General features: G+C 37.5%; 1 protein-coding gene across 11 annotated transcripts in view; it reads left to right on the top strand.

Annotated features, from left to right (window-relative positions):
- The window catches only part of ARHGAP32 (Rho GTPase activating protein 32), a 307961-nt gene that overhangs the window by 157940 nt on the left and 132899 nt on the right, over nt 1–17122 (top strand). The window lies entirely within an intron of this gene.

The following is a 17122-nucleotide window of genomic DNA, read 5'->3' as shown; positions in this document are numbered from 1 at the left end:
TAAATGTTGGAAGAGTGCTTATAGGTATTCAGGGGCGAGAGAGATTATGTCCTGTGGCATTCAAAAGTCTTCACCTTTATTGAAGATTGAATAGAATTTGGATATGCAGAGATAATCCTTAGCAAAAAGAACAATGCTGGAGACATCACACTACCTATCTTCAAAATATGAGAAGGCCATTGTAACCTGAACAGAGTGCTGTTGGTATAAAAACAAACATGTAGAGTAATGGAACAGGATACAAAACCCAGAAAGAAATCCACATATTTACAGCCAAAATTTTTGTATGAAGTTGCCAAAAACATACATTGACAAAGGATACACCCTTTTCAATAAATGTTGCTGGGAAAAGTGGATGTCCACATGTAGAAGAATAAAACTAGACCCTTATGTCTCATCATATAAAACAGTCAACCCAAGATGGATTCAGGACTTAAAACGTAAGACCTGAATCTGTAAAACTACTAGAAGAAAACAGAGGAAACACTTCTGGATATTGGTCTTGGCAAAGATTTTATGGCTAAGACCTAAGCACAGGCAACAGAAAGAAAAATAGACAAATGATATCGTATTAAACTAAGAACCTTTTGCACAGCAAGGAAACAATCGACAGTGTCTGAAGAGACAACTGGTAGAGTGGGAGGAAATATTTGTAAATGATATCCCACAAGGGAGTTATACAAGGAATTCAAACAACTCAACAGCAAAAACAAAAACAAAAACCAAAAAATAAAAAACACAAATCTCATTAAAAAGTGAGCAAAGGCAAAAGAAGACATTCATACAGCCAACAGACACATGAAAAAATGCTCATCATCACTGGCCATCAGAGAAATGCAAATCAAAACCACAATGAGATACCATCTCACACCAGTTAGAATGGCGATCATTAAAAAGTCAGGAAACAACAGGTGCTGGAGAGGATGTGGAGAAATAGGAACACTTTTACACTGTTGGTGGGATTGTAAACTAGTTCAACCATTATGGAAAACAGTATGGCGATTCCTCAAGGATCTAGAACTAGATGTACCATATGACCCAGCCATCCCATTACTGGGTATATACCCAAAGGATTATAAATCATGCTGCTATAAAGACACATGCACACGTATGTTTATTGCGGCACTATTCACAACAGCAAAGACTTGGAACCAACCCAAATGTCCATCAGTGACAGATTGGATTAAGAAAATGTGGCACATACACACCATGGAATACTATGCAGCCATAAAAAAGGATGAGTTTGTGTCCTTTGTAGGGACATGGATGCAGCTGGAAACCATCATTCTTAGCAAACTATCACAAGAACAGAAAACCAAACACCGCATGTTCTCACTCATAGGTGAGAACTGAACGAGATCACTTGGACTCAGGAAGGGGAACATCACACACCGGGGCCTATATTGGGGAGGAGGGAGGGGGGAGGGGGGAGGGATTGCATTGGGAGTTATACCTGATGTAAATGACGAGTTGATGGGTGCAGCACACCAACAAGGCACAAGTATACATATGTAACAAACCTGCACGTTATGCACATGTACCCTATAACTTAAAGTATAATAATAATAAATAAATTTAAAAAAAAAAGTGAGCAAAGGATAACAATAGAGTTTTCAAAGAAGATACACAAATGGCCAACAGATACATGAAAAATACTCAACATCACTAATCATCAGGGAAATGCAAATCAAAAACCACAGTTAGTTATATTATCTTACTCCTGTTAGAACGGCTAGTTTTTAATAACAAAAAATAATAGATGCCAGTGAGTATGCAGAGAAAAGGGACCTCTTAAACACTGTTGTCAGGAATGTAAATGAGTACAGGCACTATTTGAAACAGTATGGAGATTTCTCAAAAAACTAAAAATAGAACTACCATATGATCCAACCGTTATACTACTGCACATGCATCTAAAGGAAAGTAAATCAGTGTATCAAATTGATACCCGCGTTCCCATGTTTATTGCAGCACTATTTACAATAACAAAGATATGAAATCAACCCACCTGTCTCTCCACAGACGAATGGTAACTATGTGTATATACATATACACACACCATACTCTCTCTCTATATATGCAATCGCATACTCTTTGGCCACAAAAGAGAATGAAATTCTGTCATTTGCAGCAACATGGATGGAACTAAAGGTCATCGTGTGAAATGAAATAATCTAGCCACAGAAAGACAAATATTGTATATTCTCACATGTGGGATCTAAAACACTTGATCTAATAGAGGTAGAGAGTAGAATAACAGTCTGAGAAGGGGCAACATGATGAAGAAGTTTGATTAATGGGAAGAGACATGCAGTTAGATAGAAGGTGTAAGTTATAATGTTCAATACCAGAGTAGGATGACTATAGTTAACAACCATGTATGTATATTTCAAAGTAGCTGAAAGAGAGATCTTGAAAATGTTTCCAACACATAAAAATGGTAAATACTTAAGGTGATGGAAATCCCAAATACCCTGATTTGATAATGACGCTTTCTGTGCTTGTAACAAAGTATCACATGTAACTCACACATATGTAAAATATTATGTATCAATTTAAAAATTGTACATTCAAAGACACTATCAAGAGAGTGAAAAGAATCCATTGAATGGGAATAATGCAAATCATATATCTGAAGCAAATTATATGTAGAACTACTACAACTCAACAACAAAATATCAACAACCCACTTCACAAATCAGCAAAGGGTTTGAGCAGATATTTTTCCAATTTTTCCAAAGAAGATATGGAGGTGATCAACAAACATATAAAAATATTCTAGTCTATTCATTATTGAAAGGTCATATTGAACTCAACTAGTGCTTTTGTAGAACTGCTTATTTCTCCTTTCAGTTCTGTCGTGTTTGCTTTATATATTTTGGTGCTCTTTTGCTTCTAATTGTTTCTAATTGTTGTATGTTCTTGGTGAATTTTCTCATTTCATCAATATATAATGTTCATTTTTGTCTTAATGTCTATTTTGTCTGATATTAGTATAGCTACCCAGGTCTTTTTGCTTTTCATCTACATGGAATATAATTTTTCATCTTTTCATTTTCAACATATTTGTATCTTTGGATCTAAATTGAGTCTCTTGTAGAAAGCAAGTAGTTGGATTGTGTTTGTTTTTAATCCATTCTCCATCTCTGCCTTATGATTGTAGAGTTTACTCTATTTACATTTGTAGTAATTACTCTTAAGGAAGGACTTACGCCATTTTGCTGTTTGTTTTCTATATGTCCTACAGTTTTTGCCCCTATTTTGGCTGTTACTGCCTTCTTTCTTATTTAATTGAATTAGTGACATGTTTTGATTCTCTTCTCATTTTTTCCTGTGTTCATTCTATATGGCTGTTTTCTTTATGGTTACCACAGTGATTACATAGAACATCTTAAAATTATAACAGTTTATTTTGAATTTATGCCAACTTAACTTCAATTCCATACGAAATCTCTTTTCTTTTTTATTTTGAAACAGAGTTTTGCTCTTGTTGCCTAGGCTGGAGTGCAGTGGCATGATCTTGGCTCAGTGCAACCTCCGCCTCCCAGGTTCAAGCAATTCTCCTGCTTCAGCCTCCCAGGTAGCTGGGATTACAGGCATGTGCCACCACATCTGGCTAATCTGTTATATTTAGTAAAGACGGGGTTTCTCCATGTTGGTCAGGCTGGTGTTGAACTCCTGACCTCAGGTGATCCGCCTGCTGCGGCCTCTCAAAGTGCTAGGATTACAGGCATGAGCCACCGCGCCCGGCCCAAAACCTCTACTTTTATACAGCTCAATTGCCTCATTAAGTTATTGATGCCACAGATTACATCTTTATATATCATGTGCCCAATAACATACACATTTATGCATGAGTCTTTTAAATAACATAGAAAGCAAAAAGTGGGGTTCTAAACCAGAGTTTCAGTATTATTGGTGTGTGTTTGTCCATGTATTGACCTTAACTGGAGATCTTTCTGTTTTCATATGGCTTCAAGTTACTGTCTGGTGTCCTTTTATATCAATGTTAAGAACTTGGTTAGCCTTTCTTGTGGGGTAGGTCTAGTGTTGGTCAGCCCTTTCAGTTCTATTTTTTGGGGGAAATCTGTGAATGTTTTAATTTCCCCTTTATTTTTGAAGGAGAGTCTTGCTGGATATAGAATTGTTAGTTGACTAGGTTTTTCTTTCAGCAGTTTAAATATATCATCCCTCTGCCTTTTGGCCTCAACATTTCAGCTGAGAAAAGAGCTTATAATGTTTTTGAGGATCACTTATATGCGACCAATTGCTTCTTTTTTGCTGCCTTCAAGAACTTCTCTTTGACCTTGTCTTTTGAAAATTTTATTATAGTGTGTTTTGGTGTGGAACTCTTTGGATTTTGGATGTGCACATTTACGTCTTTCATCACATTTGGAATGATTTTGGCCTTTATTGTTAAAAATAATATTTGCCCCATTCTCTCTTTTTCATTCTTAGATTTCCATAATGCAAGAGTTGGTCCACTTGATGGGTCTCATAGGTTTTTTAAAGCACTGATTAATTTTTTAAATTATTTTTTCTTTCTGTTCATTACATTTTATACTTTTACTTCTCTTATCTTTAAGGTGATGGATTCTTTCCTCTTCTTGCTCAAATTTGTTGCTGAGCTATCTAGTGAATTTTTGTTTTCTTTTTCAACTTTTATTTTAGATTCAGGGAGTACATGTACAAATGTATTTATTACCTGGGTATATCATGTGATGTTGAGGTTTAGGGTCCAAATAATCCTATCATCCACGTACTGAGAATAACACCCAAAAGTTAGTTTTTAAATCTTTTCCCCACTGCCTCCCTCCCCTATCTAGTAGTCCCCAGTGTCTTTTGTTACCATCTTTATTTCCATAAGTACCTGATGTTTGGCTCCGACTTATAAGTGAGAGCATGTGATATTTAATTTTCTGCCCCTGTGTTAATTTGCTTAGGATAATAACCACTGGCTGCATTTATGTTGCTGCAAAGGATGTGGTTTTTTCTTTTTTATGGCTGTGTAATATTCCGTGGTATGTGTGTACCATATTTTCTTTATCCAGCTCACTTTTGATGGGCACCTACGTTGATTCCATGTCTTTGCTATTGTGAATAGTGCTGTGATGAACATGTGAGTTCATGTGTCTTTTTGGTAGAACAATTTGTTTTCTTTTGTATATATATCCAGTAATGGGATTGCTGGGTCAAATGGTAGTTCTGTTTTAAGTTCTTTTAATCTCCAAACTGCTTTCCAAATGGCTGAACTAATTTACATTCCCAACAACAGTATATAAGCAATTCCTTTTCTCTGCAGCCTCACCAACATCTGTTGTTTTTTGTCTAGTCAGATTTTAACTTTAGTTACTGTACTTTTTGGCCCCAGACTTTGTTTTTTTTTAATACTTTATAGCTTCTTATTAATATTCTTATTTGTTCATACATCCGTTTCTTGATTTCTCTTATTTCTTTGTCCATGGTTTCTTTGAACTTTTTGAATATGTTGTATACAGTTTATTTAGAGTCAAGTCCTATATATAGACTTTTCAGGTACAGTTTTTGTTGATTTACTTATTTTTCCTCTGATGAATCCATGCTTTCCTGTTTCTTTGTATACCTTGTGACTTGTGTGGCATACTGTACATTTGAATATTATAATGTAGTAACTATGGAAATTGTGTTCTCATCTATCCTTGGAGTTTGATTTTTTTTTCATTGTTCATGGCTGCAGTTGTGTTTGTTCAGTGATTTTTTTTTCCAAACTGTTTTAGTGAAGACTATATTCCTTGTCATATGTATTCAGTAAAGTCTTTCTTCTTTTAGCTTGTGCTTAGATAGTGTTTTGTTAGGGATTTTTTTTTTTTTTTTTTTTTGAATGCCAGGAGTGGAAAATAAAAGTCAATGAAAAAGCTTCTTTCTCCAGTCTTTATATGTTGTTTCTGTACTGGAATACTCACTCAGCACCTAGCGAGGCTGTTTACAGGTCTGCGTTAGTCTTCCCTTCATGTTACGCTTATCCTAGAGGTCAGCTAGAGGTGAAAACTTAGGGACTTCTTAGCTTTTTGTGAGTATGCGTCCTACCCTGTGCATGTGCATGCTTCTCAAAATACTTCCATATACCCAGGTACTTTTGAATGCTGTCATTTCCCAGAGATCCTCTCTACTCACCTTTCCCTCCTAGATTTTGGATTGTCCATTTTATGTCTCAACTATAATTTTTTGCTCTGGATAGTTGTAGAGTTTTCATTTGCCTTACTGTATTTTTAAGCAAGGTTTAATGCTTTTCCTTCCTGAATGAGTTCCATGTTAGGTGAAATGTAGGTAAGCACCTTGCATCAGTTGTTCAGGTAGCCTCTAGAAAGGTTAGAAGAGACAAACAACAGTTTGTGAATAGGGTCTTTCTGTTCGTTCTTGGCCCAGTGAGGGTTGGCATCATCAAGACTACTGCTGAGCCAGAGAGTTTTGGGGTAAGCACAAGTAAAAATGCCACAAAGCTTTCCTATTTTGAAGTTGCTTTTTCCTTCATTCAGTGATCTCTTGGTTATTCTAAACCCTATAATGTTTTCTGGAGTACTGAGAAAGTTGACTCTCAGAGATTGTGCTTGGTTTTTGTGATTTTTGGAGGGACTGAAGCTTGGAGCCACCTACTTTACCATTTTATTGCCACTGTTTGGCCATCTTCTTTCTCTTTTAGTTTTTCTTCTTATCTCCTTGCTTTTCTATTTTTCTGAAGTGTTCTCTCTCCTTATGCCTTCCTCCCCATTTCTACCTAGAGAGATTAATTTTTATTTCTAGTCTTAATTTCTTTCAAAGTTATTGACATTTAAAAGTTTTGTCCTCTTCCTTTTGGTTTGGAAACCAGAAAATAGAAAATATATATCATTTTTCTGTTGTTTTTGTGGCTACAACTAAAATCATAACTCAAATACGTAATTTAAAGGCTAATTTTTTTTCAATATCTCTAACTGATTCTGTCAAAGTATCAGCATTTAGAATATTTTAACTGTGATCACTCTTTTCTCCATGTTAGTGTTGTTCATGATGATAATTCTAACTTTTTATCTTTTGTAATTAAATGTTATTTTTATAAACAATTTGTTTAGATTTATAAACTTATTTCTTGCTCAATATTTCTACCTTATGTCTCAGTTTATTCTTTTAGAATCCCTTTTCTTCTAAAGTACATATTTTAGAAAAATTTTTTGGTGAGGTTTTGTTGGTGGGAACTCTTCAGTTTTTGTTAGTCAGAAAATACTTTTTTTGGCTCTTATTTTTACATGATAGTTTAGGTACGAATAAAGTCTTGGTATATCTATGTTCTCAGAACTTGAGGATATTCTTAAACTGTTCCATCTGTTACTGTTGAGATGTTAGGTGTTTTATAGTTACTTAGATATTTCCTATTTCTGGAACTGTTTATTCCTTCCTGCAGTTCTCGGTTTTTATCTGGTACCATTTCTCTTTAGCCTGAAGAACTTGTTATAGTTTTTTTGTTGGACTAGTCTACTGGAGACAAATTCTTTCAGATTATTTTTATTTATGAATGTTTTTATGTTGCTTAATTTCTGATGGTTATTTGCATGAATCATATTAATAGTATTGACAACATTTCTTTCAGCACTTAAAAGATGTTTTCTTTTTGTCTTCTCCTCTCTCTTGTTTCTGGTGAGAGGTCAGCTGTTATTTATACTTTTCCCCCATGAGTCATGTTTGTTTTTTCTTTATAGATTGAAAGGTTTTTTCTTTTATCTTTCCTTTTCAAAATTATAATTATGATATGTTTAGTACTGATTTATTCATTTAGTTTGGGGTTCACTGAGTTTCTTGATTTTGAAGCTGATGTTTTCACATATTTGGAAAGTTCTCATCTGGTATCTCCTAAGATATTCTGCTTCATTCTCTCTTATCTTCTTCTGGTACTGCAATTATATTTGTGGTTATCTGTTTGACATTCTCTTAGGGAGCTGAACTGTATTGTTATTTTTGTTCATTGTTTTTTTCTCTTAGTGATTCAATGTGGATACTTCTTATTGACCTGTTTTCAAGTTCACTGCTTCTTTCATTTACTGTTGCCAGTTTGCTGTTAATATCTGATATAAAAAAACATTTTTGGCATTTTCTATGGAATTTTTTTCGTAGTTTCAATCTCTGCTGGATTTCCCATATTTTCTTTTGACTACTCTAAGTACCACACATATGTGGAATCAAGTGTCTGTCTTTTAGTGATTGGTATATTTAACATTAGCACAGTGTTCATCCCTGTTGTAGCATATGTCCGAATTTTTTTCTTTTTAAAGGCTGAGACTGAATAATATTTCATTTTGCATGTTGGTGTACATGTGTAAATGCGTGCACCACATTTTGATTATCCAGTCATCTGTTGACGGACATTTAATAATTCTCCTTTTAAGTTTTTTGAGGACCACCATTCTGTTTTCCATGGTGGCAGTACAAACACCACCAATAATGCACAAGGGTTTCAGTCACTCTAATTTGAAACCAGCACTTGTTGTTTTCTGTTTTTGGATAATAGATGTCCTTATGCGTGTGAAGTGGTATCTCATTGTAGTTTAGATTTGCATTGGCTGATGATTAGTGATTTTGAACATCTTTTTGTGTGCTTTCTGGTCATTTGTATATCTTCTTCGGAGAAATGTCTGTTCTCCAGTACTTTGCCCATTTTTAAATTGTTTTTGTTTTTGTTATTGTTGTTAGGTGATAGGATAGGAGTTCTCTCATTTTGAACCTATGGGTCTCATTGCATGTGAGATTGGTGTCTTGAAGACAGCATACCAATGGGTCTTGGTTCTTTATCCAGTTAGCCACTGTGTGTCTTTTAATTGGGGCATTTAGCCCATTTACATTCTAGGTTGGTAGTGGTATGTGTGGATTTGATCCTGTCATCATGATGTTAGCTGGTTATTTTGCAGACTTGTTTATGTGGTTGCTTTATAGTATCATTGGTCTGCTTATTTCAGTGTGTTTTTGTAGCAGCTGGTAACAGTTTTTCTTTTCCATATTTAGTGCTTCCTTCAGGAGCTCTTGTAAGGCAGGTCTGGTGTTAACTAATTCCCTCAGCATTTGTTTGTCTGAAAAGGATCTTATTTCTCCTTTGCTTGTGAAGCTTAGTTTCACCAGATACGAAATTCTGTGTTGGAATTTTTTTTAAGAATGTTGAATATTGGCTCTCAATATCTTCTGGTTTGTAGGGTTTCTGCTGAGAGGTCTGTTGTTAGTCTGATGGGCTTCCCTTTGTAGATGACCAGACCTTTCTTTCTAGCTGCCTTTCACATTTTTTCTTTCATTTTGACCTTGGAGAATCTGATGATTATGTGTCTTGGGGATGATCTTCTTGTGAAGTATCTTACTTGAATTCTCTACATTTCCTGAATTTGAATGTTGGCTTCTCTAATTAGGTTGGGGAAGTTCTCATGGATGATATCCTGAAATATGTTTTCCAATTTGGTTCCATTCTGTTCATCTCTTTCAGGGGCACCAGGGTGGTTGTAGATTTGGTATCTTTTACACAGTCCCATATTTCTTGGAGGTTTTATTTATTCGTTTTCATTCTTTTTTCTCTATTCTTGTCTGTCTTATTTCAGAATGCCTGTCTTCAAGCTTTGAGATTCTTTCCTCTGCTTGGTCTGTTCTGCTATAAATACTTGTGATTGCATTATAAAATTCTTGTAGTGTGTTTTTCAGCTCTATCAGGTTGGTTACATTATTTTCTATACTGGCTATTTTGTCTGTCAGCTTCTGCATTGTTTGTCATGGTTTTTAGCTTCCTTGGATTGGGTTTTAGTGTACTCCTGTAGTCCAGTGATCTTCATTCTTATACATATTCTGAATTCTGTTTCCATTTCAGGCCAGTTCAGGACCCTTACTGGAGAGATGATACATTCGTTTGGAGAATAGAAGGCATTCTGGCTTTTTGAGTTTTCAGGGTTCTTGTGCCGATTCTTTCTCATCTTTGTGGGCTTATCTACCTTCAGTCTTTTAGGTTGCTGGCCTTTGGATGTTTTTTTCTCCCTTTTATCCTGTTTGATGACCTTTAGGGTTTGATTGTGTTATAAAGGGGATTCAGCGGATTGGCTTCATTTCTGGAAGTTTTTTGGGGGGCCAGTGCTCTGCTCCCAACTGTATTGCACCCAGACTTTGTCCTTTGTCTCCTTGAGGTTAGTTAGGAATTTACTGTGTCAGTGGAGGCCAAAGTGCTTGTGGACTGCTGGTCACTACACTCCAATGGGTGGTGACGGTCAAAGCATTTCATAGTGTGGTGATAGCAGGGTCCATCCTCGTAGCAGCAGCTGCAACAGAGTGCTAGTGGATGCCAGCGTGCTTGCCTTCCTGTGGGCGTTCACCACAGTGGCAGAGGCAGCACAGCTGTGGGGTGCGTGGAGACCCCTTGTTGGTTACTTTGCACACAGTTGTGCTGGAGGTGGTGTTGGCTTGGGAGCTGGTGGGTGCGGCTCTGGGTGCCTTCTCTGTGCCCCATAGCAGAAGTGGTTGCTCAGGTGGGAGAGGATTCACTGTTCTCTGTGCAGTGTTAGTATAAGGGCAGGGTACAGGCAGGGTTGGGGTTGGCTGGTTCTGCCCGCCAAGGCTCCATCTACAGTGGCGGTCGGCAGGTGGAGGTAGGGTGGATTGCACTCTTGTTCACTGGTGGAGAAAGGAAAGCAAAACCTGCCCACACTGACATATACCATCAAAGTGATGTGGGGAGTTGCCATGGCTTCAGGGGAGGCTGACATATGGGGAGGGAGTGTGGGCTCATGCATGGTCATAGGTGCCACCCCACTGCAGCTCTCCACAGGTCAGGCATGGTCCACCAGTGCAGAAGCTATGATACAGCTCCCAGGACATGCGAGGCTGGCCTGCAAACATGTGTGGCCAGGCTGGGTCCTTGGGAGAGGGCAGCACACCAAGGGATGGTCAAATTGGACCAGCCCCATCTGATGGGCAAGACTGTCTTGCAGAGATCAGGTCTAGCAGTTCCCCTTGAACTAAAGTCACCTGTGGTTGCAAGTTGAGCCTAGGAGCATGGCCACTCCTAAATGTGCTCTGCTATGGATGCTCCTGCATCAAACCTTCTGGGCTCCACATCAGCTGGCTTGCTGCCCCTACCACTTCTCTAAGAAGCTCTCCCTGCCAATTCAGTGTCCATGGTGGTTGAGGGGGGGGTCTCTTCCTGCCAGAGTTTCAGAGGCCTGTGGCAAGTGCAGGTTGCTCCTTACCAGTTCAACTCACCTGTTCCCCTGGAGCTGTTAGGATCCAGGAATGAGTCCTGGTGCAGTGCACAGTAGGGCCATGCAGGATTCCCAGCTTTCTCCCCCTTCAGCCCAGCTTCTGTGTCTTCCCTGTGTACACTCTTGATGCCTTGCCTCTGAAGATTTATTAGAAGCACACCAGTCATCTCAGTCTCTCAGTGGGAGCTCTTTCACCTGGCTGCATCTAGTCAGCCATCTTGCTCTCCCCCACCACTTATAATTGTTGTATCTTCTTTGTGTATTGAACCTTCTATTAATATATAATATTCTTTTTTGTCTCTAAACTTTTTGGTTTAATGTCTGTTTTATTTATTTTTAGTGTAGTCACCTCCACTCTCTTTTGGTTTCAATTTGCATAGAATATCTTTTTCCATCCTTCCACTTTCCATCTATTTGTGTATTTGGGTCTAAAGTGTATCTCTGATAGCCACCGTATATAGTAATGCATCACTTAACAGGGTTATTTTCTGAGGGATATATTATTAGGTGATTTTGTAGTTGTGAATATCTTTAAAATGTACTTAGAGAAGGTATAGCCTACTATATACCCAAGCTATCTGGTATAGCCTATTGCTTCTAGGCTACAAACCTGTTCAGAATGTTACTTTACTGAATACTATAGGCAGTTGTAACACAATGGTAAGCATCTGTGTATCCAAATATGTCTAAATATGGAAAAGATATAGTAAGAATGTGGTTTTGTAATCTTTTGGGTCCACTGTGATATATGTATGCAGTTCGTCGTTGACCAAAATGATGTTATGGTGGCACATCACTGTAATTGAATTATGTTACTTTGTTATTCTGCCAATCTCTGTCTTTGATTATACAGTTTATTTCATTCACATTAAAAGTAATTACTGAGAAGGAGGGACTTCTCTCATTTTTCTATATGTTTTCTTTGTGTCTTATAGCTTTTTTGTTCCTCATTTCCTGCATTAATGCTTTTTAAATGTGTTTAGTTGATTTTTTTATTGTGAAATGTTTAGATTTCTTTCTTATTTTCTTTTGTTCACATTCTATAGCTATCTTTTTGTGGTTGCCATGAGGATTACATTCAACATTCTAAAGTTATAACATTCAAATTTGAATTTATGCTGGTTTAAGTTTATTAACATAGAAAAACTCTGCTCCTATAATAGCTCCAACGTCTCCTCTTTTGGTTGTTGATTATCGCAAAATCACATCTTTATACATTTTTCTGTTCTGAAACATAAATAATTTTTAAAATGTATTATTCTTTGAAGTGATGTAGGAAAGGACGTGGAATTACAAACCAGAGTTAAAATAATGCTAGCTGCACTTTGGGAGACTGAGGCGGGTGGATCACGAGGTCAGGAGATTGAGACCATCCTGGCTAACACAGTGAAACCCCAGTGAAATCAGTAAAATAATACAAAAACTTAGTTGGGCATGGTGGTGGGCGCCTGTAGTCCCAGCTACTCAGGAGGCTGAGGCAGGAGAATGGCATGAACCCAGGTGGCGGAGCTTGCAGTGAGCCAAGATCGCACCACTGTGCTCCAGCCTGGGTGACAGAGCAAGACTCCATCTCAAAATAATAATAATAATAATAATAATAAATAATAATAGTAATGCTAGCCTTTAGACTAATAATTTTCTTTTAAGAATTAGTCTCTGAAATCATTTAGATAAAAAGTAGAGTTACATATCATTGTACAGTAATACAGGCTTTTATAATTGTCCATATATTTACCTTTATTGAGTTCTTTCTTCTTCATATGGCTTTGAGTTAGTAGTGTTTGTGTGTGTGTGTTTTAATTTATTTTACCCTGCAGGACTTCCTTGAGAATTTCTGTGTGGCAGGTCTAGTGGTAATTGACTCCCTCAGCTCTTCTTTATCTGGGAATATCTGAAGTTGGGCTTTTTAAAATCTGGGAGCATCTCCCTTACTTTTTAAGGACAGTTTTGCTGGTTATGGAATTAGTTGTTGCCAGTTCTCTTAGCACTTTGAATATATTGACCTGCTGTTTTTTGACCTTTAAAGTTTCTAATGGGAAATCTCCTAATCTTATTGATGATCCCTTGCAGGTGTTGAGTCACTCCTATATTGACTCTTTCAAGCTTGCCTCCTTATCTTTGTATTTTGAACATTTGGTTATCAGGTATCTTAGTGTGGGTCTCTCTGAGTTTATCTTACTTAGAATTCATTGAGCTTCTTGGAGGTTTATATTCATGTCTTTTATCAATTTTGGGAAGTTTGGGGCCATTATCTTTTCAAATAATCTCTTTGCCCCTTTCTCTCTCTTTTTTTATTCTGGTACTCCTACATATGTATGTTGGTTTGCTTGAGGGTGTCCCATGGGTCCCTTAGGCTCTTATTACTTATCTTCAATCATTTTTTCTTCCTGTTACTCAGATTCAATCATTTCTATTGTCTTATCTTTAAGTTAACTAACTCTCTTTTCTGCCTGCTCAAATCTGCCTTTGAATCCCTCTAGTGAATTTTTCATTTCAGTTTTTATACTTTTCAGCTACAAAATTTGATTTTGGTTTCTAGGCTTTTTACCTCTTTATTGATACTTCTATTTTGTTTATATAATGTTTTCTTGACTTTTTCCACAACTTCCTTTAGGTCTTTGAACATCTTTAAGATAGTCGTTTGTCTTGTAAACCTACTATCAGATCTTTTTCAGAAACAGTTTTTAATTTCTATTTTTATTAAAAAAATTTGTAGAGATGGTGTTCTATGTTACCCAAGCTGGTCTTGAACTCCTGGCCTCAAGCTATCCTCCTGCCTCAGCCTCCCAAAGTACTGGATTACAGATATGAGCCACTGTGATTCATTTTGATTAATTTTTACCTTTGAAAGGTTCATACTTTGTTTCTTTATATGCCTTGTGATTTTTTTTTTTTTTTTTGAAAAATGGACATTTGAATCTAATGATGTGGTAACTCTGAAAACCAGATTCTCCTCTTCCCCAGGGACTGCTGTTTTTATTGTTTTTGGTTTTTTGATTGTTGTAGTCTATCTCTGTGCCAAAGATCAGTCTGAATTGGAACTTAATGTCTTCTTTGGTCTTTCCTAAGCCTGTACCTTTCTCTGAGCATGTGTGGTCACTTTCTGATTTTCTCTATAGGTGCAGTTGCTTTTGAATGTCCTAGTCTATTATATTTTCCCGAAGGAGGAAAAAGAGAAAAATAAAGGGGGACAGGGAAGGAAGAGGGTGTTGGCCCTTTATGTCTGCTGGAAGTCACTTTAGCCAGAGGAGCATGGGCCTGCAAACAGTGGAGCTAGGTGTAATGGACACATAGCTATTTGCACCTCTGCAATTCAAAGCAGTGATCTGCAGTCATAGCATAGATCTCTGAAATTTGGAGGCAGTGTTCTTTTTGTCTATCTTGGCTCTTGTAAGGTAGGTGTATGCTGCTCCCGGAGTATGTGCACAGCTGCCTGCTATAGGGGTGGCGGGGGTATAGGGAGCTGTTATTTTTTAAGTGCTGATGTTGACCAAAATGAACTACAGTTTCCCATACAAGCCTTCCCTTGAAAGTTGCAGGCCTTCAGTAGGTACCAGAGTTGTTACAATAGTTACACACCAGACAGATTCTGCCAGTGCAGTTATTGTCTAGGTGGAAAGATGGATTCCTGGTGCTTCTGAGTCTGCCATTTTTCCAGAATCTTCTCTTTCTCCTGTGCTTTTGCATATTGTTTGCCTATTGAACTGTATTTTAGAATCTCTATTATATTTAATTTACATTCTCTTTCTTATTATTTTTATATCTGGCCCAATTCTGTGTCTGCTTTATTTTACCCTTGCTTCTCGTGCCCATGTGTCACATTTGCTTGCTTATCTGTGTGTTTTGTAATTCTTTCATGTGAAATATATGAAAAAACAGCTGAGACCAAAGTCAGTAAACTGACCTCCAGGAAAGGGCTTATCTCTTCTTCTTTCAGTCTGTTGAAGTGAGGTGGGGCATCAGGCTGATCTCTATTTGATACAGATCTGGTCTTTTATGACAGCTTTACTTTGATTGAGTTTATCACTGCTTTAAATATTTTGAAGTTAAGGTTCTGAGATTTCTTTCACAAGGAAAATTGAAGAGTGGTGAGATGCTGAAGATATCCTTGTGCTTTGCTATGAAGCCCCAAATCTTCTGAGCTGAGGGAGAACATGTTTTCTTTCTCTGCTTGCAGCCTGGTCGCTGCTTCTCTTGTCTGTCCAGTTCTTTCCCCCAGCACTTTGTGCCTCTGGAGAGCACTCTTCCCCTTGCCCTACCCAAGAGCTTTGAGGGTAGCTGTGAAGGCCTGCAGTTTCTCCCAGCTCTTCTGTGCCACCTCCATCCTTCAGTTGTTAAGTGTCCTGAGTGCTTTCAGAGGGGTATCTCCCAGTTCTCTTTTCCCCTCTGTTTCACTGCCATGCTCCCAGTCAAGGGAGGTTAGCTGCCTTGTGCTTGGGGAGGCTTCCCATACTTCAAGGTTCATTCTCTCAGTTCTCTTCCTCCCCTGCAGCCTTTGGTTTACTCACCCGATGCCCTTGGTGTGTACCTGTGGGAATCAGTTGATGGGTGAGTGTCAACTCTCTGCTACAGGGTGCTCCTTGTAATTTGAGTTTATCACTTTAGTTTATGTGCAGTCACTCAAGGTTTGGCTGGTTTCTCCTTACCCCGTCTAACACAGACTCTTTTTTCTCTGGTATCTCTGCCAGGCGTCTCAGCACATCTTTGAGTCTCTTCTGTCTCATGAAAGTGTTGTCACTTTCGGAAAGCTAGTTCATGTAGGTTTCTTTTCACCCTTAATTATTTGATTTCTTTTTAAAACTATGCTTTTGTCATTAACCTGGCTTTTTTGGGCTACTGGGAGAATGATTGTTATCTTGTGAACAACTTCTTAGTATCTGAAGTTTAAAAAAATACTTTGTGATACCACTTTCCTCAATAGAGAATATGTCTCCATCAACCTTGTATTTCATATAGTATGAATTATAATGGTACATTACATTTATTAAGTATTAGTTACCTGGGTGGACACTGTCCATGCATCATCGCATTTAATACCCACAGACTTGAAAATACATAATATTGTGTCATCCTCAATTTCCAGTTGAGAGCCTAAGCAGGTAGGTCAATATTACATAGCCAATTATAAACACATTTGAACTTAGGGTTGTCCGTCTCTGGGACCACGTTTGCAAATTGACATCCAAAGATGGGGTAGGTGTATAACATAAGTGAGTAAAGCAAGTGGGGAATAAGAAAAATAACAAAGCAAGTAGCATGATGAATGACAGTTAATACTCAGCCTAGATACTAGCAAGAAAACTAGAGGGTAGTCAGCTCTGTGGCAGACTTTCTTGGGGAATAGATACCTCATTTAAAGGTGATGGTCATTTCTCAGCTGTAGCTAGCTGTTGCCCATGTGAGAATGTAGGTCCAGTCTTCCCAATTTTCTGATTTTTCAGTAGAAGCCAGAAATCTGTATCATGAAAAATACATGTTGGTAGCTGGTTTAAATAAAACTAAAATCCAGTCTGCAGACCTATATGGTGAATTTTTTTTTGAAATTTTAAATTTCAAATCTTTGTGGATACAGAGTAGGTTTATATATTTATAAGGTATATGAGATGTTTTCATGCAGGCATGCAATGTGTAATAATAGCATCATGGAAAATGGGGTATCCTTCCTTCAAGCATGAATCCTTTGTGTTACAGACAATCCAGTTATACTATTTTAGTCATTTTAAACTGTACAGTTATTATTAACTATTGTCACCTTGTTGCTATCACATATTAGGTCTTTTTCATTCTTTCTATTTATTTTGTACCCATTAACCATCCCCACCTCCTCCTCACCCCACTACATGGTGATTCTGAAATTAAACATGTCCATAGACCCAACCTGTTACTGAGCA

This window comes from Macaca mulatta, chromosome 14 (genome assembly GCF_049350105.2).
Source record: "Macaca mulatta isolate MMU2019108-1 chromosome 14, T2T-MMU8v2.0, whole genome shotgun sequence".
In the NCBI taxonomy this organism is placed as follows: Eukaryota; Metazoa; Chordata; class Mammalia; order Primates; family Cercopithecidae; genus Macaca; species Macaca mulatta.
The sequence above is the reverse complement of the archived record's forward strand: the minus strand, read 5'-3'. Positions and strand labels throughout refer to the sequence as shown.